This window comes from Phyllobates terribilis, unplaced genomic scaffold (assembly GCF_046119375.1).
Source record: "Phyllobates terribilis strain yellow unplaced genomic scaffold, ASM4611937v1 Scaffold_10__3_contigs__length_209671492, whole genome shotgun sequence".
Classification (NCBI taxonomy): domain Eukaryota; kingdom Metazoa; phylum Chordata; class Amphibia; order Anura; family Dendrobatidae; genus Phyllobates; species Phyllobates terribilis.
In genome coordinates, this window is record NW_027362770.1 from 150133806 (window position 1) to 150158829 (window position 25024).

At 48.4% G+C, this 25024-nt stretch overlaps 1 long non-coding RNA gene across 1 annotated transcript; it reads right to left on the bottom strand.

Moving 5' to 3' along the window:
* Positions 1 to 22047: 22047 nt before the first annotated feature.
* Positions 22048 to 24736, bottom strand: LOC141164172 (uncharacterized). Its single transcript, XR_012250860.1, has 2 exons — positions 24083 to 24736; positions 22048 to 23870 (listed from the first exon to the last, which is right to left on the bottom strand). It is a non-coding gene; the product is annotated as an uncharacterized lncRNA (long non-coding RNA).
* Between the last annotated feature and the right edge of the window lie 288 nt (positions 24737 to 25024).

Sequence of the window (25024 nt, forward strand, 5' to 3'; positions counted from 1 at the left end):
ACAAGCAAAGCAGAGAAAAAACGCAGATGCGGTAAACAATGCTGAGCAGAGCAAAACCCGCAGATGCGGTAGACAACCAAAGCAAAGCAAAACCGCAGATGCGGTAGACAAGCAAAGCAGAGCAAAACCACAGATGCGGTAGACAAGCTGAGCAGAGCAAAACCCGCAGATGCGGTAGACAAGCAAAGCAGAGCAAAACCGCAGATGCAGTAGACAAAGCTGAGCAGAGCAAAACCCGCAGATGCGGTAGACAAACAAAGAAGAGCAAAACCGCAGATGCGGTAGGCAAAGCTGAGCAGAGCAAAACACGCAGATGCGGTAGACAAGCAATGCAGAGCAAAAAACTGCAGACGCGGAGAACAAGCAGAGCGGAGCTAAACCGCAGGTGCGGTAGACAAGGCAGAGCGGAGCAAAGCCGCAGATGCGGTAAACAAGCAGAACTAAGCGGAACCGCAGGTAGACAAGACAGGGCTCTGTTCACATGGAACAGACTAGAAAACACAGGAAGAAAGCTAAAACACAGAAGGGAAACACAAAGGCAGAGAAACAGAACGAGCAGAACCAAATACACACAAGGTACTTGCAATGAAGTAACGAGTGGACACCAAACTCTTAAACAGAAGTACAGAAACAACGAATTGGAGCTAGGTGCAGGTTCAGACACTGCAGGACAAGAGAGGGTATGGACATAGAGACAAAACAAGCAACAGGCTAAAAGGCAGTTCAGACAGGAACTGCTACTGCAACGAGATACAGGAATGGGTCTGGGTATACAGCCCCCAGAGATGGCGGAGACGGACTAGAAGTAACAGGTAACAGGTCTGGGAATGCCGACCCCAGATATGGCGGACACAGACTAGAAGACACAGGTAAGAGGACAGGACCTGGCAATACAGTTGCAAGAACAAACTGAGTGAAGGTGTTGCACAGGCACCTCCTTCTGGGTGGAGGGGGTTTAAATATCCAGTGACTGACAGCAATAGGCTGGAGACGCATTAGGGGTGTGCCCACAGCAGCTATAAGAATCAGAAAGTAACTGGGCCGCTGCCCTAAGCAGACAGTCAAGAGGAATGCACACAGCATGAATTGGAGCACGGCTTGCAGGCTGGACTGAAGGGTAAGATTGCGGTCTTGCATGGTGAGAGATGGTGCACCATGCAAGCATGCCGCCAGGGATGTTACAGTACCCCCCCCTTACGCCCCCTCTTTTTCAGGCCTGCAAGGGTCTTCTGAAGGGAATTAGGAGGCCAATCCTTCTCTTCAAGAGGATTACTTCTTCTGTCCACTAGAGGAATCGAAACTGGTCTCAACATCTTGATGACTAGGATGCTTCCTCCTATCAAGCCATCCTCAGCAACAGATGAAGTGGGTGAAGTACCAGGAACAGCACATAGGAAAGTCTCTCTCCATTTGTTATTAGGTAGCACCCTGGTGCATTCAGGAGAAAACTGGAGGTCCTCCGCCTGGTTGGAGGGGTGCAGAGCCTCGGGGGTAACCACAGCCATGACATACACTTTGCCAAGCTTACTGGAAGAGGTGGGCGGCGTACCAAGTACCGGGTGTAGGGAAGTCACTCTCCGTTTATCAGGTAGCACCCCAGGAAATTCAGGAGACAACTGGAGGTCCTCCACCTGGTTGGAGGGGTGCAGAGGCTCAGAGGTAATCACTGCTTCAAAGTTCACTTTGCCAGGCTTACTGGATGAAGTGGGCGAAGTACCAGGTACAGGGTGCAAAAAAGTCTCTCTCCATTAATTATCAGATAGCACCCCGAAGGATTCAGGAGACAACTGGAAGTCCTCCGCCTGGTTGGATGGGTGCAGAGACTCTGGGGTAATCATTGCTTCAAAGTTCACTTTGCCAGGCTTGCTGGATGAAGTGGGCGAAGTACCAGGTACAGGGTGCAAAAAAGTCTCTCTCCATTTATTATCAGATAGCACCCCAAAGGATTTAGGAGACAACTGGAGGTCCTCCGCCTGGTTGGAGGGGTGCAGAGACTCGAGAGTAATCATTGCTTCAAAGTTCACTTTGCCAGGCTTAATGGATGAAGTGGGCGAAGTACCAGGTACAGGGTGCAAAAAAGTCTCTCTCCATTTATTATCAGATAGCACCCCGGAGGATTCAGGAGGCAACTGGTGTTCCTCCGCCTGGTTAGAGGGCGGCAGAGACTTGGAGGTGGCCACCGCCTTTATGGACGTGAGGCCAGATTTATTAGAGATGGAGGGTCCTTGCTTTGAGACCATCTTCAATCTGGTTCCAGAGATGACATGTCTATGAGGCGGGGCGGTACCTGAAGCCAGACCATTGGTACAATCGTCGAGACTGTGTGGGGACATCACCTCCGCTTCTCTTCCTTCGGAGACTTCAGCACACAGCGAATAAGCGACTAGCAGATCTGGTGAAGAGGAAGAAGAAACTGCTGACTGTCCTGAAGATATGGGGACTGGACACCCCTTGTACCTTAGCAGTCCCCCAGGATACAGCATACAGGGTCTCCAGACCCGAGCGGGCACTAGATGTCTCGGCTCTGGACGAACTGTGGGTAAGCCAGTCAGCATCTGGAAAGTAAACTTCTTCATGTGTAATGCTCCAACCTGGAGCTTAATTTGTACAGACATATTTTGACTGTTTCTAAATAGGGCTCGTCCTTCTGCTGACAATGCCCAAACCGGCTTCTGAAGTTGTCGGACGGGAATCAGACACCGACTCTTCAAGGCTTTAAGCCCGAAACTTCCGGTTAATCTGAGGCCTTCACTTGCCACGGAGACAGTCATGGTCATCTGTGGAGAGGAAATACTAGCGCCAAGGGCAGCCTCTCCTACAGGCCTAATGTCTTGGGATACTTCAACCTTCGCTGGACAAAGACCGTCAGGGGGTCCCAAACCACCGCAGCGGGACCGCAATCTGATTTTGTGACTGAGTTCTGGCTTCTGCTTTGCCTGACGAACATAGTCATCCTTCATAGATTCTGTGCGGAAAGCTGTCTCTACAGGCTGGGAAACAGGAGGTCTTTGGGAGGACAGAACCTGGCGAGACGATTTATCTCTACGCCTTGCACGTCTGGACTGTCTCTTGAGGTTGGGAAGAGAAGTATTCTGTGGAGCATAGTCATCCTGTGTGGATTCAGGGTGGGCAGCAGTCTCTTCAGGCTGGAGAACTAGTAGGCTACTTACACACATTACCCATCGGGGCTGCTCCGGGATATTGGGAAAGGAAGCTTTAGCAGAGGCTTCCGGGTTAGGGTCATCGAAGACAATTAGAAATGCCACCAGGAAGACCTGCAGGTCAAAGATGATAGGGTCCCATGCTTCCCATAGCGGAGTGATCCATTTCAAGGCATCACCCGCTAGGTAGGACATCATAAATGCCACTTTAACCTGATCGGTAGGAAAGTAGTGAGCATAGAACTTGAAATGCAGCATTCATTGCTCCACAAACGCACGGCTTTGTTTTGGATCCCCATAGTACCGTGGCGGATCCGCAGGAACGAGTGCTGATAGATCCATTTGAGCTGATGCGTAAATCGCCGGGACCTTGGCTTGCGAAAAAATTTTTTTCTTGCTGCACGTATTCGCCAGATACGGATTCAAATGTCTCTGAGAGCGAAGGGCCGTGGGGCTCAACGGGAACCATGGCTTGTGCAAACTGTTACGCTCACGCACGGACTGACTGGCGTGAGCATGATTAGTGATCCCACTGTACCATGAACCGGTGAGTGCCTGGAAGGGCGTAACTAAGTATCAACCCGATCCGACCAAGGTCACACGGCGGCTAACGACTCCGTGAACCAAGGAGGAACCGAGCAGAGGGACCAGGTGCTACACCAGGTCAGACCCCGGTCACAGCTGTTGACCCACACCAGAGAATGCAGGAACAGGCAGGTTAAGTTGGCATACAGACAGGTGAGCACTGGCAGGCATGGCTGGTATGCAGACAGGGAGGGGTACTAGTAAGGAACGCTGGTGAGCAGACAGATGGGGTACTAGCAAGCATGGCTGGAGTGCGGACAGGTGGGTATTAGCAGGTTGGAACGCAAGCTGGATAGAGTCCAATACAGACTAGGAGACAGAAACAGAGCCGGAGATGAGGTAGACCAGTAGAATAAAGCGAAACCGCCAGAGCGGAGGACAGGGCAGAGCAGAACTAAACCGCAGGTGCGGTGAACACGGCAAAGCAGAAAGGAACCGCTGAAGTAGTAGACTAGGCAGAGAGCAAAACCGCAGATGCGGTAGACAAGCTGAGAAGAGCAAAACCCGCAGATGCGGTAGACAAGCTAAGCAGAGCAAAACCGCAGATGTGGAAGACAAAGCTGAGCAGAGCAAAACCCGCAGATGCGGTAGATAAGCAAAGCAGAGCAAAACCGCAGACGTGGAAGACATAGCTGAGCAGAGCAATACCCGCAGATGCGGTAGACAAGCAAAGCAAAACCGCAGATGCGGTAGACAAGCAAAGCAGAGCAAAACCGCAGATGCGGTAGACAAGCTGAGCAGAGCAAAACCCGCAGATGCAGTAGACAAGCAAAGCAGAGCAAAACCGCAGATGCAGTAGACAAAGCTGAGCAGAGCAAAACCCGCAGATGCGGTAGACAAGCAATGCAGAGCAAAAAACTGCAGACGCGGAGAACAAGCAGAGCGGAGCTAAACCGCAGGTGCGGTAGACAAGGCAGAGCAGAGCAAAGCCGCAGATGCGGTAAACAAGCAGAACTAAGCGGAACCGCAGGTAGACAAGACAGGGCTCTGTTCACATGGAACAGACTAGAAAACACAGGAAGAAAGCTAAAACACAGAAGGTAAACACAAAGGCAGAGAAACAGAATAAGCAGAACCAAATACACACAAGGTACTTGCAATGAAGTAACGAGTGGACACCAAACTCACAAACAGAAGTACAGAGACAACGAATTGGAGCTAGGTGCAGGTTCAGAAACTGCAGGACAAGAGAGGGTATGGACACAGAGACAAAACAAGCAACAGGCTAAGAGGCAGTTCAGACAGGAACTGCTACTGCAACGAAATACAGGAACGGGTCTGGGTATACAGCCCCCAGAGATGGCGGAGACGGACTAGAAGTAACAGGTAACAGGTCTGGGAATGCAGCCCCCAGATATGGCGGACACAGACTAGAAGACACAGGTAACAGGTCTGGGAATGCAGCCCCCAGATATGGCGGACACAGACTAGAAGACACAGGTAAGAGGACAGGACCTGGCAATACAGTTGCACGAACAAACTGAGTGAAGGTGTTGCACAGGCACCTCCTTCTGGCTGGAGCGGGTTTAAATATAGAGTGACTGACAGCAATAGGCTGGAGACGCATTAGGGGTGTGCCCACAGCAGCTATAAGAATCAGGAAGTAACCGGGCCGCCGCCCTAAGCAGACAGTCAAGAGGAATGCACACAGCATGAATTGGAGCACGGCTTGCAGGCTGGACTGAAGGGTAAGATTGCGGTCTTGCATGGTGAGAGATGGTGCACCATGCAAGCATGCCGTCAGGGATGTTGCACTTATAAATGCTGTGGTCATTCAGTCCACAGTGTAGTCTTAATAGTGTGGTCAGTATATTGTAATCGCGGTATTGATTGTTACACCGCTGATTACAAGGCTATTCTATGAAACAGAATAAGGGATTCCTCACTTTAGAATACAGAGGATAAGGAAAAGAAATGTTCCTTATGTCTCTACCTAAGATATGGTTGTGTTATACTAGGAGTTCTGTATAGAAAATATACATATGTAAACCACTAACAGTATATTCTCATGTATCAGAAAGGTGTTGTCACACCTCCGCAGGTCTAGAACTTATGCCTAGACTGACTATTATCAGTAATTAATATGAATATTAATTACCTGTTATGTGACTTTCCACATTCTTTTCTTGGAGTCCACAAGGAAACATTTCAAATCCCACCATGTCAATGGGCGTCAGTCACCTGCAAATATTCAAAAGAGTGATAATATGTTTCTGCTACATGCTATACACACCAAAAAGTATAACACTCTAGGGCCAAAATTGCTTATTTCAAATATAGACTGTGGTCAGTCGGTCTGCATTTTATTATAAAAATTGTAGTCAGACAGTCCATAGTCTATTTTAAATTTTATGGTCAATCGGTTCACAGTCTACTGTAAATGTGTTCTGGCAGTCCACATCTAGTGTATATGCTGTGGTCAGTCACTCAGTCCATTCTTTATAATTAATGGCCTTCGTTTTAAACTCGAGCCATGACGACTTGATGAATTAATGATCTTTAGGAAGATCAATCTCGTGCAAGACTACCTAGGTCCACTAGGGTCTTCTCCATCTTTATCTTGATAGTGTCAATCCTTTGGATTGGTTGCTGGTCTTGCTCTTTGCTTTCTTCCTTCTATACTTCAAAGTCTGATGTCCTTTTCCAGTGATTGCTGTCTTTCATTCAATCCTTAGACTAGTGTAAATGCTGTTGTCAGTCAGTCCACAACTAATTCAAACGCTGTGGACTGTCAGTCCTTTTAAATGTTGTGGTCATTCAGTCCACAGTGTAATTTTAAGAGTGTGGTCAGTGTCTTGTAATCGCGGTATTGATTGTTTCACAGCTGATTACAAGGCTATTCTATGAAATATGATAGGGGATTCCTCACTTTAAAAGACAGAGGTTGGCCCACAGTCTAGTCTACTGTAATTGTGGTCAAGCAGTCCACACCTAGTGTGAATGTTGTGGTCAGTCAGCCCATTTTTTATTATTAACGGACTTCGGTTGAAACTCGAGCCATGACGACTGGATGAATTAATGATCTTTAGGAAGATCAATTTTGTGCAAGACTAGATAGGTCCACTAGGGCTTTCTTCACCATTATCTTGAAAGTATCAATCCTTTGGATTAGCTGCTGGTCTTCCTCTTTGCTTTCTTCCTTATATACTGCAAAGTATGATGTCCTTTTCCATTGATTGCTGTCTTCCAGTCAATCCTTAGACTAGTGTAAATGCTGTTGTCAGTCAGTCCACAACTAATTCAAACGCTGTGGACTGTCAGTCCTTTTAAATGTTGTGGTCATTCAGTCCACAGTGTAGTATTAATACTGTGGTCAGTCTCTTGTAATCGCGATATTGATTGTTACACCGCTGATTACAAGGCAATTCTGTGAAATAGAATAGGGGATTCCTCACTTTAGAAGACAGAGGTTGGCCCACAGTCTACTGTAAATATGATCAGGCAGTCCTCAAACAGTGTGAATGCTGTTGTCAGTCAGTCCACACCTAATCTAAATGCTGTGGACTGTCAGTCCTCGTAAATTTTGTGGTCAATTGGTCCACAGTGTAGTCTTAATACTGTGGTCAGTCTCTTGTAATCGTGTAATAGTGGGGAAGGACGTAGCCTTCCCTAGGCACTGAAGTAGTTAAGGAAAATGTTCCCTTAATTAATCCTCTCTGAACTGTGGTAGGCCAAGCTACGGGGTTAGCTTCAGTGGTCCAGTCAGTAGAGTAGAGGGGGAACTTAGTGCCTGGATCAAGCCTTGAGTGATATAGAGCTTGTTCCTGGCATAATTCATCGTGGGCTGCAGTACCTGTAAACAGCCACAAGATGCCACTGTCCTGGATGCAGATGTCAGGTTGAGTCTGCTAGCAGTGTTACAGACAGGGATGAGTTAATGCTGTGTGATGACAGCTCACTGAGGGTGGGCACATTAGGAAAATCTCTGTTTAGTTTCCAGAATCAGGAAGTGATTCTTCAGTAAGAGATAGGACAGTGACCTGTACGGGCAGCTTGAATATATTTGGCTGCTAGGGTAGACGGGAGCTTCATACCCTCAGACAGTGGGATCACCAGTGTGCAAGTCTCCCTACGCGAGAGCACGAGTCCTGTTAGCCGGCCGGAGAAACTCATAATAGGTAGTGAGGACCCGGGGCACTTTTAGTCTGCAGGAAGCAGAGGAAGAGAAATAGGACTCCAGGCTAAGATGTGGGGGAGAGATTGGATCCAGATCACTGTCAGTATTACAGAAGAGTCTCTTGGGCTGGAGATAGAGTCACAGAGATGCTTCACTTAAAGAGGGAACCAGGGCTGAAGATGTTGCCAGCGCCTGTGAGAGAGATGATAGCCTGTCGGGCCTTATCCATTATATCTGCCTGTAAATATTGTATATATTCCTCTTCCCCAAGTAAAGTTCAAGTTCTGGTTAAGAACCTCATGTCCTCTGAATTTATTGCTGCCCTGGTCTCAAAAGAGAAATGCCTGGAGACAGCCGCGATCGGATGGCTTGAAGTAAGTGAAGAGCACCACATACACAGCCACACTTCAGAGGGAGGACACGTATTGTCTGTAGGGTGCCATAGCGAGAGGGGGCTACAGCTCGCCCACGACTACCTCGCTGGGGCACCTTACATTTGGCGTAGTCGGCAGGATGCGAGCTCCTCGCATGAAGAAATCGGGGAAGAGCCGACGCAGAACACTGAGGAGAAGGTGTTGGAAGGCATGTGGCCCAAGATGGAGGCCCGAATCATGGATTCCAAGATGGTGAGAACGGCGGTAAAGTCTGGGAGAAGAACCGCCTATCGTGGGAGTGGACGGCACCGGAGAGCGCGAAAAGATGTCCAGCCCCTACGAGTTCCGGCCCAAAGAAGGATGGGCCCAGCGGTGAAGATGCGTCCCAGGATGGGACGTCCAGTGAGGAATAGGGCGCGGCGTAAAGTGAAGTCCGGCCCCGTGAGTATCAGCGCGCACAGAAAAGGGGCGCGGCCGAAGGCGGAACGGCCGAGAGTGATGAGTGACACGGCGGTCGCATCAGAAGGCCGGCCCAGGAAGAGACGGAGCTGGACGCGCAGGACGCGCGTCACCAGAGAGCGACCGGCGCCATTTTCATCCCAGCCCATGAGAGGTGAGGAGCTGGGGAAGATATTAGTTGTGATGACACATCGTGATCACGAGGCAAGAGCCCAGCCTGTATTGAGAATGAGCATTGGCGGTGATGATCAAGAGATGGAAGACATGAGCGGTGAGAGTGAATATGGGGACCCATATGCAGTGGACGCGTAATGGCAGAGACTTGGAGTCTTTTGTCTGCCCTGGGGACCTGATCACCGCGATCAAGTAGTTCCAATGATACTACCATCCCCAGTTATTGTGGCTCAGCCTGAAGGGAGGCACTCAGTGTACACCGCTCCGGGGACTGGAGAGTCCGTGACCGCTCTAGAATACCAAGAAGAGGTGGAGCCCACTGCAGAAGTTATGCAAGCCTCAGCTCCATCCCGTTCAGTAAGGCCGGACGCAGGCCAGCAACTATTGCATGCTGCTCAGTTGCCAACCCAAAGAAGCTGCAGTGAATTCCTCAGAAGCATAGAGCTGTGGTATGCTGAGGGGAGGAAGATGGTAGAGGAGCTTCAAGAAGGACTTTGGGCCTTGACTTCACTCTGGGAGCCTGATGCAGATGTGCAGGTAGTTCCAGTGATAACTTCAGCTGGAAGTGGCTTGGCTCTGCCTGAGAGGAGTCTGGAAGAAGATGGAGAATTTCCAGGAGACACCTGAGCAGTGACCAAGGTGTCCTCTGGGCAGCTGCAGTTACTCGATTCGTCCAGCAGGCTATTCTGAGGGGTCGAGTTCCGAGGAACCCCTATTTAAAGGCTGGAGACCAGTCGAGTCTCAGGAAACGAAGTTTAAGGTGCCTCGCCTTTGTTATTCTAGGAAGGACTGTTTATACCTTCATGGCCAGAAGGCCTGTGTGTTTTTTTTCTTCCTGAAAAAGAATATGAGGACTGGTCCCCTACCTCCCAGGCCAGGAAGGCCTTAAGCAGCACTAAGTTGTGTGCCTAAGAGAGCTGCTCTTTTTGTTTTTACTCTTTATTTTTCTTTTTGTTGCGCTTGTTGCGCCTTTTTCTGCTGGAATTTAAAACGCTGAGGCACACCTTGAGAATGGATATCCTCCAAATCTGCGAGACTTGCGGCCTAGCGGGAAGAACCGGTGACCCCCGCTAGGGCCAAGAAGAAAGAGACTCATGGGTGTTACCTGTGACTGTGTGCCTCAGAATGCAGCCCTTGAAGGAGAATGGGGGCTATTAAGGTGTTGACCTGTCTCAAAAATATGGACATGGACACTGTGTTTCCAGGGTCCTTACCAAGAAGGACCGGTACCTCTGAGAAGTTTTGAAAAGTTGATAATGGACTCTCCTGAATTGCTGTTCCGGGGCCCTTAACCGAGAAAGGCCGGTCTCCCATCTAAGGAGACGACTTCAGAACCAGTCGTATACTAAAGTGTTTTAGTAACTATAGTAATGTGATATGATGTCATAGCTGCTGATTTTTGTTGATTGTTTAGTGTGGTCGGGGAGACGACCAACATTAAAGTGTTGGGGAATGTAATAGTGGGGAAGGACGTAGCCTTCCTTAGGCACTGAAGTTGTTAAGGAAAATGTTCCCTTAATTAATCCTCTCTGAACTGTGGTAGGCCAAGCTAAGGGGTTAGCTTCAGTGGTCCAGTCAGTAGAGTAGAGGGGGAACTTAGTGCCTGGATGAAGCCTTGAGTGATATAGAGCTTGTTCCTGGCATAATTCATTGTGGGCTGCAGTACCTGTAAACAGCCACAAGATGCCACTGTCCTGGGTGCAGATGTCAGGTTGAGTCTGCTAGCAGTGTTACAGACAGGGATGAGTTAATGCTGTGTGATGACAGCTCACTGAGGGTGGGCACATTAGGAAAATCTCTGTTTAGTTTCCAGAATCAGGAAGTGATTCTTCAGTAACAGATAGGACAGTGACCTGTACGGGCAGCTTGAATATATTTGGCTGCTAGGGTAGACGGGAACTCCATACCCTCAGACAGTGGGATCACCAGTGTGCAAGTCTCCCTACGCGAGAGCACGAGTCCTGTTAGCCGGCCGGAGAAACTCATCATAGGTAGTGAGGACCTGGGGCACTTCTAGTCTGCAGGAAGCAGAGGAAGAGAAATAGGACTCCAGGCTAAGACGTGGGGGAGAGATTGGATCCAGATCACTGTCAGTATTACAGAAGAGTCTCTTGGGCTGGAGATAAAGTCACAGAGATGCTTCACTTAAAGAGGGAACCAGGGCTGAAGATGTTGCCAGCGCCTGTGAGAGAGATGATAGCCTGTCGGGCCTTATCCATTATATCTGCCTGTAAATATTGTATATATTCCTCTTCCCCAAGTAAAGTTCAAGTTCTGGTTAAGAACCTCGTGTACTCTGAATTTATTGCTGCCCTGGTCCCAGAAGAGAAATGCCTGGAGACAGCCGCGATCGGATGGCTTGAAATAAGTGAAGAGCACCACATACACAGCCACACTTCAGAGGGAGGACACATATTGTCTGTAGGGTGCCATAGCGAGAGGGGGCTACAGCTCGCCCACGACTACCTCGCTGGGGCACCTTACAATCGCGCTATTGATTGTTACACCGCTGATTACAAGGCTATTCTATGAAACAGAATAAGGGATTCCTCACTTTAGAAGACAGAGGATAAGTAAAAGAAATGTTCCTTATGTCTGTACCTAAGATATGGTTGTGTTATACCAGGAGTTGTGTATAGAAAATATACATATGTAAACCACTAACAGTATATTCTCATGTATCAGAAAGGTGTTGTCACACCTCCGCAGGTCTAGAACTTATGCCTAGACTGACTATTATCAGTAATTAATATGAATATTAATTACTTGTTATGTGACTTTCCACATTCTTTTCTTGGAGTCCACAAGGAAACATTTCAAATCTCACCAAGTCAATGGGCGTCAGTCACCTGTAAATATTCAAAAGAGTGATAATATGTTCCTGCTACATGCTATACACACCAAAAAGTATAACACTCTAGGGCCAAAATTGCTTATTTCAAAGATAAAGACTGTGGTCAGTCGGTCAGCATTTTATTATAAAAATTGTAGTCAGACAGTGCACAGTCTATTTTAAATTTTATGCTCAATCGGTTCACAGTCTCCTGTAAATGTGGTCTGGCAGTCCACATTTAGTGTATATGCTGTGGTCAGTCACTCAGTCCACTCTTTATAATTAATGGCCTTCGGTTGAAACTCGAGCCATGATGACTTGATGAATTAACGATCTTTAGGAAGATCAATCTTGTGCAAGACTAGATCGGTCTACTAGGGTCTTCTTCACCATTATCTTATAGTATTGTGGCGCCCAGCTGCGCTTGGTACCAGAGATCCTAGGAGGGTGCATGAACGGATTCCTCCACCAGAGGGCCCTCTAAGCATACACACACCTTCACCTCCCACCTCAGACCACCAGAGGGAGCCCGGTAGGGATATAAATAGGGGAGACGGAGCTAGGTAGTCAGTCGGTTAGTCTGGAGTGCACAAGGAGAGGAGCAGCGTGGAAAGCTGATCCCAGGTTGCTGTGTGAGGTAAGCTAGGCCTCCAGCAGTCCTGAGGCCCAGTCCAGACACAAGTGGCTCAAGTTAGGGAGCCCAAGGCGTGCCGACGCCGTTAAGAGCGGTGAAGCGCGGCAAGTTGCCGTTAGTGTGAAGAGCCTAGTGAGGGCCTGAGCGTGGCCGAAGGTGAGTCGAGAGTTAGTAGCAGTGGGGGCAGAGGAGCTTAACCAGCTCACCCCGAAACGAATACCGGACACCGGGTCCGAGGTTACCGGGATCTCTATGACCCAGTAAAGTACAACCGGAATCCCTGGACAACTACAGGTCCCAGGATCACTAAGGTGCTGATGCGTAACAGAGCCAGGAGACACATAGGCCCCGCAAGCTGGGAGCGTGCACTCCAAGAGAAGGCCCTACCACAACATCAGCCAGTGCAGGACAGAGGCAAAGTTAGGCCTAGCTCCAGGCAGGTCAGAAACTTACCACGCAAAGACAAGAAACAGGAGGCCCTATCCCCACTTCCTGGGGGGAGAATCCAGTAATGCACCCTTCACCCTACAGTGCTCCGGGATGTGCCTGAATTCCACCAGTAAAAGGTACTGAAGAGAACTGTGTGTGTTTGCCTATCTCTCCGTAGGCCCGGCTGGCCTCCCCTTCCTGCATTCACCTCTACATACGCTGCCCTGAGGTCTAGCTCCACCTGTGGGGAGCTGTACCACCGAGCTGCCTTATCATCGGCCTCAGCGGATGGCAGCAGCGTTGGTGAATCTAACCATACACCACAGGTGGCGTCACAAACTTTCTTTCATATATTTAACAACCCCTTTTAAAAGAGAGGCCCAGAGTACGGGCCCGGGAGCCGACTACCGCGATATCCCCAGCAACAAGGCCCGGGCTCCGAGTAACCCCCATCCCCTGGGCTCGACAGTATCATTCCATTGGATTGGTTGCTGGTAGTGTTGAGCGAGTATGTTCTGTTCCGAGTATGCTCGGGCCGAGCTCCGAGTATTTACAGCTGCTCGGTGATATGTTTGAATCACTCCTGTGTGCATGATTTACAACTGTTTGACAGCTTTATTACATGTGAGGAATGTGTAAGAAATAGACATTCCTCACATGTATTAAAACTGTCAAACAGTCGCTAATCATGCACACAGTAGCGATTCAAACATTACACCGAGCAGCTGTAAATACTCGGAGCTCGGTCCGAGCATACTCGGCGAAAGGGTTAACAGAACATACTCGCTCATCACTAGTTGCTGGTCTTGCTCTTTGCTTTTGTGTCACCCCAGGCCTGGATGCCACAAACTTGTAAGGCTGTGTCTGAGAGCAGGAGGGAGGTTCTCTGGTCATGGACCATTTGCATGCAGCACCTCCTGTCCCTGGCCAGTAGGGCGAGCAGGCTGCCCCTATAAAAACTGGTACTGAGGGCAGGGTTAGGGAGACCAGGACCCACTTCTGAAGAATCCAGAAGGGTTCCCAGAAGAGAGGGACAGGTCAGCCGCAGCTGAGGAGTCCAGGAGACAAAGGAGGAACAGAAAGCCAGGGACAGAGGCGACGAGAGCCGGTCCTGGCAGAGAGACACTACGCAACTGGACACTGGGGTCCGAGGCTGTCAGGGTTGCAAGCCCTGCAGCAGGTAACCAACCCGCAAGGGATTTCAGGTCCCTTGGCCAAGAAGCCTGGAGGTTCCGCCACACATAGGGACCGGTACAGCACGGAGAAGCTACAGGTACCTAAGGCCCGAGTCGCAAACCATACAGGCATAGTACACGGCAAGCTCAGGGACGTGGGCCATCATACCGCTAAAGGGGGAGATAGTCAGCAAGGGCAGAGAGAGAACTGTAGGCCTACCCACTCACCCTGACCAGCGAAGCTCGCCTGAATGCCCTCAGACACCCAGGTCCATTCCTACCCTTTACTCCTGTTGGGTCTATGATAAGATCAGTAAAAGACCCTGGACTGCATTATTGGACTCTGTGTGGTTAATGTCGCGCCTGCACCATCACCCCCAGCATCCTACTACACTGCCCTGAGGCTACACTCCTCCCGTGGGGAGTTGTACTATTCCCTGCTGCATCCCCAACACCAGCCTCAGCGGTCTGCCTTGCAGCGGTGGTCCTCCCTGACCGCAATCCACGGGTGGCGTAGTCGGACATTACCTACAGCACATCATAGACTACCACTGGTCTGACCACCCTTAGCCACGGGACCGGGTCGCCGCTACTACTCCCAGCATTGCCCTGAAGACCAATCCCGAGTGCCCCAAGGCCCAGGGGGTGAGTCAGCTTTGGCGTAGTTGGCAGGATTGTGACCAACCCGCCACAAACGGGTATTGCGTGCCTGAAAAAGACTGTACACGTACCTTAAAGAGAAGTTTCCCGCCATCCGGAGCCGTTTCCCGCCGTTTTCAGTCGTCTCCCACCATCTTCAGCAGTTTTCCCGCCATCTTTAGCCATCTTCAGGATGCCGCGCGGGAAGAAGAGGGGCGTGGATGTCCAAAGCGCGCGAGACTTGAAGCCCCGCCCTACGCACTGACGCTGTGCAAGGTCCTGGAAGGGAGAGAGAGCGACGCTGATGTCACCAGGACGCGACGCAAGGTCCTCGCACGGAGCAGCACTAGCGGAGCCGCGGCCTACAGAAGAGGATCGTCGGAAGGTAGGCCACGCTTAACTAGGGGGAGGAAGATGACGGACACGGAGGGGCCTTCTACAACCAGCGGGGCTGCAACAGCGGTGATGCCGTTCTCTATGCCCTACATCCCCGGAGCAGCCTGGCTACCCCAATACTCAGGGGACCCTCATACCTTAACTGACTTTAGGGAAAGACTGCACAGTTTATTCAAAGTTTATCCCCTGACAGAAGAACAGAAAGTGAGCAATCTGACGGGGCAGCTCACCGGTGCAGCCCAGCGGGAAGTGAAATCATGGTCAGATGAGGAGAAAAGGACAGTAAAGGACATATTGACCCGGCTGCGGAGTACCTTTGATACCCGTACCTCAGCGGAAATCAAAATGCGGTTCTATGGATGTAACCAGCGGGCTCAGGATAGTATCAGAGACTATGCCTTGAACCTGCAAGAAGCCCTGAGAGCTATCAAGCAAGCTGACCCTGGTAGCGTGCTGGACTCTGATAAACTGTTGACTGACCAGTTCATAGAAGGTCTGCTGTCCAGCGCCCACAGAACTCAGCTGCGCCTCATGGCCCTACAGAACCCCAATCTGACTTTTGCGCAGATCAATGATCGGGCCATCCTGGTGCTCAGAGAACGCGCAGCAGGTGGCGCTGTAGCTTCCCGGCGCCCTGCCATCACTTACCACCAGGGGGCAGCGCCCTACCCCGCAGACCTTGTGGGGGCTGATGCACAGGCCCTAAATCCATCCCAGCCTGCAGACCTGCACCATCAGGTCCAGGAGCTAACAAAGAGTGTGGCTGCATTAACCAGGACCGTACAGTCGTTGCAGGTGGAACCGTCAAGACCAATCGAGCTGGCTTCCAGTCCAGAGGATGTCCCGTGGCGTCGACAGAGGAGGATCCCACTGTTCAGAGGGAGGCCCGCCGACCGCTACACTGAGGATGGACAGCCGATTTGCCGCCGTTGCAGTCAGCCAGGACACATTGCAAGGTACTGTACTTTAAATGGGTCCGACCTGGGGCAGAGGGCCAACCCCCAGGCATAAGGTCATCAGGCCCGTCTAATTGGCGTGATAAGTACGTGGGAGGACGTCTTACCCGTAGTGCTGGACGGTACCCCCATGAGTGCATTGCTGGACACTGGGTCTCAAGTGACTACCATCCCCTACGTACTTTTCAAGCAGTACTGGAGTGACGCTGACATAACCCGCTACCCAGACGATGACTTAAGCATCATTGCCAGCAATGGCCAACCCGTGCCGCAGGTGGGGTTCAGAGAGATGACCATCAAGATTGGTAAGGTGGAACTGCCGGCACAGGGAGTGATCATTGTCGTGAAAGTCACCCTAAAATAACTGTGGGTACTAATGTAATTGAAAACTGTCTTTCAGAAGTAATTGTGATTTTACAGCAGGTGGCGATGAATGCGAGCTCCAGCCAACAGAGGGTCCTCCAGAAAGAGATAAGAGCCCTCATGAGACGGCAGCAGGTAGAACTGTCTGGTGGTGAGATCGGTAGCGTAAGAATGAGTGACCCATTCCCCATTTCCATGCCTCCCAAAAGTGAAATGATGATCTGGTGTCGGACTGCAATCGGGTTGAGAGGCAGAGACTACCAAGCCATGGTAGAACCCGTGTACTCAGACAGCAGGTCCACCATTTTGACTGCCCGGGGGGTGGTTGATGTCCATCATGGGAGGGTGCCCGTTCACATTCTCAACGTTGGGGAGAGGGAGGTACACCTACCCAGGTACGCTACACTTGCCAAATTGTTTGCCGTCCAACATAATGCTATCAGAGCCGTGGAACCGTTGCCTCCATCTCCTCAGGCGGAGGGTAATGGCTCACAGAAACAAGAGGAGGACTGGTGCCAGAAACTCATAGAATCATAGAATCATAGAATCATAGAATGGTAGAGTTGGAAGGGACCTCCTGGGTCATCTGGTCCAACCCCCTGCTCAAAGCAGGATTCACTAGATCATCTCAGACAGATGTCTGTCCAGCCTCTGTTTGAAGACGTCCATTGAAGGAGAACTCACCACCTCTCGTGGCAGCCTGTTCCACTCATTAATCACCCTAACTGTCAAAAAGTTTTTTTCTAATATCTAATCTGTGTCTCCTCCCATTTAGTTTCATCCCATTGCTTCTAGTCTTTCCTTGTGCAAATGAGAATAAAGATGATCCTTCTACAATGTGACAGCCCTTGACATATTTGTAGACAGCTATTAAGTCTCCTCTCAGTCTTCTTTTTTGCAAGCTAAACATTCCCAAATCCTGCAACCGTTCCTCATAGGACATGGTTTGCAGACCAGTCACCATTCTGGTCGCTCTTCTCTGAACTTGCTCCAGTTTGTCTATGTCTTTTTTAAAATGTGGTGCCCAAAACTGTACACAGTATTCCAGATGAGGTCTGACCAAAGAGGAGTAAAGACCGATAATGACTTCACGTGATCTAGACTGTATGCTTCTGTTAATACATCCCAGAATTGTATTTGCCTTTTTTGCTGCTGCATCACACTGTTGACTCATGTTCAGTCTATGATCTATTAGTATACCTAAGTCTTTTTCACATGTACTGTTGCTTAGCTCTATTCCTCCCATTCTGTATATGCTTTTTTCATTTTTATTGCCCAGATGAAGTACTTTGCATTTTTCCCTGTTAAAAACCATTCTGTTGGTTGCTGCCCACTGCTCCAGTTTATTTAGGTCTTTTTGAATCCTCTCTCTCTCTTCTCTAGTATTAGCTATCCCTCCTAGCTTTGTGTCATCAGCAAATTTAATCAGTTTACCCTCAATTCCTTCATCTAAATCATTGATAAAGATGTTGAACAATACAGGTCCCAGGACGGAGCCCTGTGGTACCCCACTTGAGACATTCATCCAGCTGGATGTGAAGCCATTTACAACCACCCTTTGAGTCCGATCACTAAGCCAGTTATGAATCCACCTAACAGTTGCCTGGTCCATTGCATACTTGGTAATTTTTTCAATAAGGATGGTGTGAGATACTTTGTCAAATGCTTTGCTGAAGTCAAGATATACTATATCTACAGCATTTCCCTGATCCACCCAGTCAGTGATTCTGTCATAGAAGGAAATTAAGTTAGTCTGACATGACTTGTTAGTTACAAACCCATGCTGACTCTGGTTAATCACTTCATTCTTATCCATGTACTTACATACATGTTGTTTAATAATTTGTTCAAAGATCTTTCCTGGTATAGAAGTCAGACTCACCGGCCTATAGTTCCCTGGGTCCACCTTCTTCCCCTTTTTGAAGATAGGAACAACATTTGCTCTTCTCCAGGTGGGTGCTGACTCCACTCCCCTGCACCAAAAACAAGGAGCCTACCGGGTGGTTCAGGAGTACGAGAGAATTTTTAGTAAGCACCCGCTAGACTTCGGCAGAGTAAAAGGGATAGAACACCATATTCCCACGGGGAGCCACCCACCGATAAAAGAGAGACACAGGCCTGTACCCCCTGCGTATTATCAGAACGCCAAGGGTATGCTGAGAGAAATGAAAGAAGCTGGGGTCATTAGAGATAGCTGTAGCCCCTGGGCAGCTCCCTTGGTTTTGGTAAAAAAGAAAGACGGTACCATGAGAATGTGTGTGGACTATAGACAAATCAATCGTATCACCCATAAAGATGCGTACCCGTTACCTAGGATAGAGGAGTCTTTAGCAGCTCTAAAATCAGCTAATTTCTTCTCTACTTTGGACCTTACTAGCGGGTACTGGCAGGTTCCTGTGGCAGAGGCTGACAAGGAGAAGACCGCCTTCACCACCCCGATGGGACTGAGTGAGTTCAATTGTATGCCCTTCGGGCTCTGCAACGCACCAGGGACCTTCCAGAGGCTGATGGAATGCTGTCTAGGGCACCGAAACTTCGAGACGGTCCTTCTTTACCTGGACGACGTGATCGTCTATTCGAAGACTTACGAGGACCATCTAAAGCACCTGACCGAGGTGTTCGAAGCCCTGGCAGGCTACGGCCTGAAAGTGAAGCCTTTAAAGTGCCACCTGTTAAAACCGAAGGTCCAATACCTAGGACACGTGGTGAGTGCAGAGAGAGTAGCCCCCGACCCTGACAAAGTTACAGCCATCAAGAGTTGGCCAAGCCCCTCTAACATCAAAGAAGTGAGGCAATTCCTCGGGTTGGTAGGCTACTACCGAAGGTTCATCCCCGGGTTCACTAAGATGGCAGCCCCTATGCAGGACCTCCTGATCGGGCAATCTAAATCCAGAAGTCACAAGCCACCCTTCAAGTGGGACAAGCCAGAAGAGGAGTCCTTCCGCCAGTTGAAGATGGCCCTCACGGGGGATGAGATACTAGCCTACCCCGATTATGGCCAGCCTTTTATCCTCCACACAGATGCCAGTAATGTGGGGCTGGGAGCCGAACTGTCACAGAACCAACAGGGCAGAGAAAGGGTGATCGCGTATGCCAGCAGGAAGCTGAGGCCCACTGAAAGAAACCCGGAGAATTACAGCTCCTTCAAGCTAGAATTCTTGGCAGTGGTGTGGGCCATCACAGAACGGTTTAAGCATTACCTAGCCTCCGCAAAGTTCACCGTGTACACGGACAACAACCTATTGACACATCTGGACAATGCAAAACTAGGTGCCCTAGAACAGCGGTGGATGGCCCGGCTATCCAATTATGACTTCATAATCAAATACCGGGCAGGCAGAACCAACGCCAATGCAGACGCCCTATCAAGAATGCCCCACCTACCTGAAGGAGAAGACGACTCGGAAGAGCTGGAGGAAATAGAGCTCCCTGCGTTCCACCGGTATGGGGCCACTCAGCATTCTCACCGGGTAAGAGACAAGGACTTAACCACCGTCATGTTCAATCCCTTACCCCACCACGGCTGGGCTGAAATGCAAGATAGCGACCCTGCAATACGCCTGGTGAAAGACATGTTAACCCAGGAAGATGCTAGCCCTGGCCCGGACGCTCCAGAGGAAGCCAAGCAGATATGGAAGGAGAAAAGCAGGCTATTCTTCTACGAGGGTAAGCTGTGCAGAAGGCTTGTCAACCACCGGACGCACGAGCTGACCTGGCAGATAGTGGTCCCAAGGCGAGATGCAGCAATGGCTCTGGAGGCCTACCATGATAGAGCGGGACATTTCGGGTGGAAGAAACTGGAGTTCCTACTGAGAGAGCGGTTCTACTGGGTCGGCATGAAAAGGGCCATCGAGAAGTGGAGCAGGGACTGTGGCCCATGTCACCTCAGAAGGAAAGACCGTACCAGCCAGCAGACACCCTTGAGGCCCATCGTCACCAGGCAGCCTCTTGAGCTGGTAGCTCTGGACCATGTGAAATTGGCTCCAAGCCGGTCGGGCTACGTCTATGCCCTGACAATTGTGGACCATTACTCCCGGTTTCTGGTAGTGGTTCCTGTTAAAGACCTGACAGCCCAAACAGCGGCCAGAGCCTTCCAGCAACACTTCTGCCGTCCACATGGGTATCCGGAACAGGTCTTGACAGATCAAGGTCGAGCGTTTGAGGCTGAAGTATTCCAGGAGTTCTGCAACCTCTACGGCTGTAGGAAGATTCGGACAACGCCTTACCACCCGCAAACCAACGGGCTGTGTGAGAAAATGAACAATATCGTCATCGATCTCCTCAAGACGTTACCCCTGGAAGAACGCAGCCTGTGGCCGGAGAAGCTGCCAGATCTGATTGACTTGTACAACCACATCCCGGTGAATGCTACAAATTGCACCCCGGCTTACCTGATGTGAGCAAGACCAGGTAAGCTGCCGATCGACCTGGAGATGGGAGTCCTGACACCTGAGGACACCTCCCCAGACGCGGACTGGGATACGGAACGGCGGTTACAGTACAAGAAGGTACAGGAGAGTGTGGAGAGGAGTCTGGCTCAAGCGAGAGAAAAGCAAGAGAGGCTCTTCAACCAACACGCCCCTGCTGGTCCCCTGGAACCGGGTGAGCAGGTCCTGAAGCAGAAGAGAAGGCTTCACAAGCTGGATGACCAGTGGGAGAGAGACCCGTACACAGTACTGCAGTCCGACCACAACAACCTGAAGGTATGTGTGCTTACCAAGGATGGAGGAGAAACCACTAGCACCGTCTCCAGAGACCACCTAAAACGGTGCCCCAAGCAACTGCAGAGTCCAAATGAAGATCAAGATGACCTTGAACCCGCAGAGGACAAGGAAGAGATGATCAGCACAGTTCTCGGAGAGTTCCCCCGGACCTGGACTTAGATAAATGGCGCAATAGTGGTACCCGTCCTACACTTCCTTCAGCCTACCCAGCAGGAGCCTACAGGAGGACAGGAAGAACAAGAAGAGCAAGCGGCCCCAGAGGCAGAAGAACTCACGCCAGCAGCCCAGGAGAGTCAACCCTCTGCTGACAGTGAGCCTGTAATGCCTGCGGTAAGCGAAAGGACCCGCAGACAGCTGCCTGCCCTGCCTGTACACCCAGCTAGTAGCTGTACCCTCAATGATAGTGGGGAAAGCCAGGTTGGTCCACCACCAGACAGTGGGTTAAGGAGGTCAACCAGGAGCACTAGGGGTCAAATGCCAGCTCGCTGGAAGATGTAAATGTATAATGTATATATTTAACGTGTTATGTTTGTACCCTGGTTATTAATACTGTTTTCCAGTTTTTCATAGTGACAAATGGACTAAAAGGTTATGAACTTTGAGTAACCGGGACTTCCTTGTAAATATGTTCGGAGCCTAACCAAAGGAAAGAATAAAGACTGTCAAGGACTTGGGGCAAGGAAAGACCCCCACCTGGTTAAGGCTCCCGTTGTGTTGGTGAAATGGACACCCGGTCACGGATCATACTGTGACCCTCTTCTTTTGTTGGTGATATGGACACCCGGTCACAGGCCATACTGTGACCTAAAGAACTCAATATGTGGTGTTGTTTGTTACAGGGTGGATTTGATTTAAATCAAAGTTTCTACCTAAACTAGTTCTTGCTACTTTAACATGCAAGTAGATGAAGATTTTTAGAATAACTTTTTATATTACTTTTTTCTCCCCAGTTTAATGGGTTAATCATTCATATTTGGACACCACTGTTCTGTTGTACTTAGGAAGGAGAAAAATAATCCTGACCTTAATAACAATTTAAATAGATTTATTCAACTGAAACAATAACAACATTACAGCATAAGTTATTTGCTTAAACAAACATCCATGTTTGTTAACTAATTTGGCTAAACAAAATATATATATATTTTAAGAAACTTAGACTGTCAGCCCAGCCGACACATGAAAAACTTAAATACTACTGTCCCTGCTGTCCTCTGTAGCTCACTCGTCGTCATCTTCATCATCATCTTCTTCTTTGTTCCTATTCATAATCTGGAAAAGAAAAACAAGCTTTCCTGCTTTATTGGGTCCCAACCGATTTCTCAATTTAAAATGAATGAGTCCAAAGGAAGAGAATATTCTTTCAACGCCTGCAGAAGAAGCTACTGCTGTTAAAAGTGAAATCATTACTTGAACAGTCTCTAAATCCAAGCGCTTAAGTGACTTCCACCAGTTTACTGGTGTGACCTTCCTTAAAATATCTTCAGCAAACATATATTTCTTGAATGGTTCCCCCTTAGCTCTGAAGTTTATTATAGTTGGCATTAAAGATGGATGATTGCTGGATACCCATGTCATAGCTAACTCCTCTTCCTCAGCACTTAGGTTTTGACCCTGATATTGGATATTGACAATATTTGCCAAAAAATGAGCTGGAGTCAGTGCTTGTCCCATTCGTTTGTTTACTGCTTGTAATTTTATTCTGTCCATGTGTAGTTCTGTTTTTAAGTGTTCACTCAGTTCCTTCCAAATTTCAACAGCATCCGCAATAAAACAGCTATTTTCCTGTATTTTGTTTAAAGTTTGAGAGATGGGTTTCAGGAAGCTCAGCATATGTTCAACATTTCTCTTAAGCCCAATGTTGAGGATTTTGGCCGTGACAGTGCCATCTATTTTATCTCGATTTTCTTCACAAAGTGTCATCAGAATAGGCCAGTTTTTGATATACTGCTCAAAACAGTCCACCACAGAGTTCCATCTAACATCTTGTGGGAGCGTTAGCTTGGTTCCACCCATCCTTTTCAGAGCTGCTGCAGCAAAATGATTATTACGGAAGTATTTAGCAATTTCAACAACATTAGCCTTTATTTCTGGAACACTTAAGTCTTTGGCTAAGAGGTGCAGCAAATGAGCACTGCAACCATATGTTATTAGCAGCTTTGTATTCCCTCTTCTAAATTTCTTCTCATCTTGGATACGTTTGCAGCATTGTCAGTGACCAAACTGCGTACTAGACATTTGAATTTTTGTTCACATGTTGTTATAGCTTTTACTGCCACTTCTTGTAAGTATTCTGCTGTGTGTGCATTTCCTGACATATCAGTTGTTTGTGCAAGGAAGACTTTACCTTCTTCTGTTGTTATACAAGCACATACAATAGGATCATTGTGGACATTACTCCACCCATCAATACTTAGGTTAACAATTTTACCCTCCAGAGCTGTTGCACATTGCTCCATTTCTCTGTCATACACTTGATCCAGCAGTTTCCCTGCAACATCAGCTCTGCTGGGTGGACGGTATCCTGGTCTCAGTGACTGAACCATATTAATGAAATGTGGGTTCTCAGTCAGACGGAAAGAAGAGTTCGTTGCATAAATAAACTGGGCAATTTATTCATCAATCAACTCTTTTTCTAATCTGCTAGTTCTTATCACAAACCTATCTATGGTGGTTCCAGGAGGTAAAGGTTTTTTCTTCCTTTTGGGTGATGGTGATATGTGGCTGTGGGTGTCTGATGATGATGATGCTGCTGCTAATGAAGCACTATCCTGGATGGATAACTCTGAAACTGTAGAACAGGATGATGGTGATCTTGGAGGTGGATAGTTTCCAGAATCCATGAATTCCCCTAAACAAAAGAAGTCAATGCTGTTATTTTATTGTTTATACAATTTCTGCTTATTGTACACAACACATCACTGCCCCTGCCCCAAAAGGAATATTTGTTTTTTCTTCATAACTGTACCAAATGACAGTAACATGCAGTAATAATAAGAAATATAATTTTTCTCACACATGACAGTTCAGTCTTTAGAAATAGGATTCAATAAAAATGTTTACCAACAGATCCTGCCTGTTCAGAAGTGTTTTTTTGGTAATCTTCATCACCGCACTTCTCATGATGTTGCCTCATTCGCGCCACCAGGCCTTGCATCTCTTTGTTGCATCGTTTGCATTTTGCACGCATGCCTGCCTTACCGATAGGCGAAGGAGCTTCATTAAAATATTCCCAAACTGGGTCTCTTTTACGGCCTGCTGCCATTATAAGGAAAGAATGTAATAAACCTCAGATCGTACACACAAACAGATCCAGACTTGTCTGTCTGTGGCTATGCTGCAGTATTGTGCTCAAAGTTTCACTTTCATTTCCTTGTCTGCTTGCCCTTCCTCCTCCTCACACTTAGATTCACATTCTTCTTGTGTTGTGCAGATCTATTCCACTCCAAACAATCAGAAACATATTGTCTAACTTCTTGGACTTGGCACTGAAGGGGTTGAGTCTGTATTCATAGGTTTGTAGAACAATAGGATTAAGGTCTTTTTCTCAACTCTGTTCATGTTGTAACATTTTTGCCGTGAAGAAGAGGCTGGGACCTCTGCGGAGTCAAATTCAGTTTTGAGAACTGCGTAAGTAAAGCGAGCGTCTGTGATAATATAGGAGAGAAACTGCCCACTAATCCTACAGAAACCTCTGGAAGAGCATGGCATTGTGAATGTTACACATATACAGCCTTTATAATACTGAGTTAAACAACTCAGCTTTATCTCATGATGGAAGAACCTTTGGATGGTAAAATATTTTCCTCAAAAAGCAGTTTATTGAAAAAAATCTGATTTAAATCAAATAAATCCGATTTAAATCAAAAAAATCCGATTTAAATCAAAAAAATCCGATTTTTTTGATTTTTAAAAAAAAAAACATTGATTTTTATCCACCCTGGTTTATTATTTCTTTCCCTGTTGTGTTTATGTTATAATTTTTACCCTGTATTGTGTTTCTCG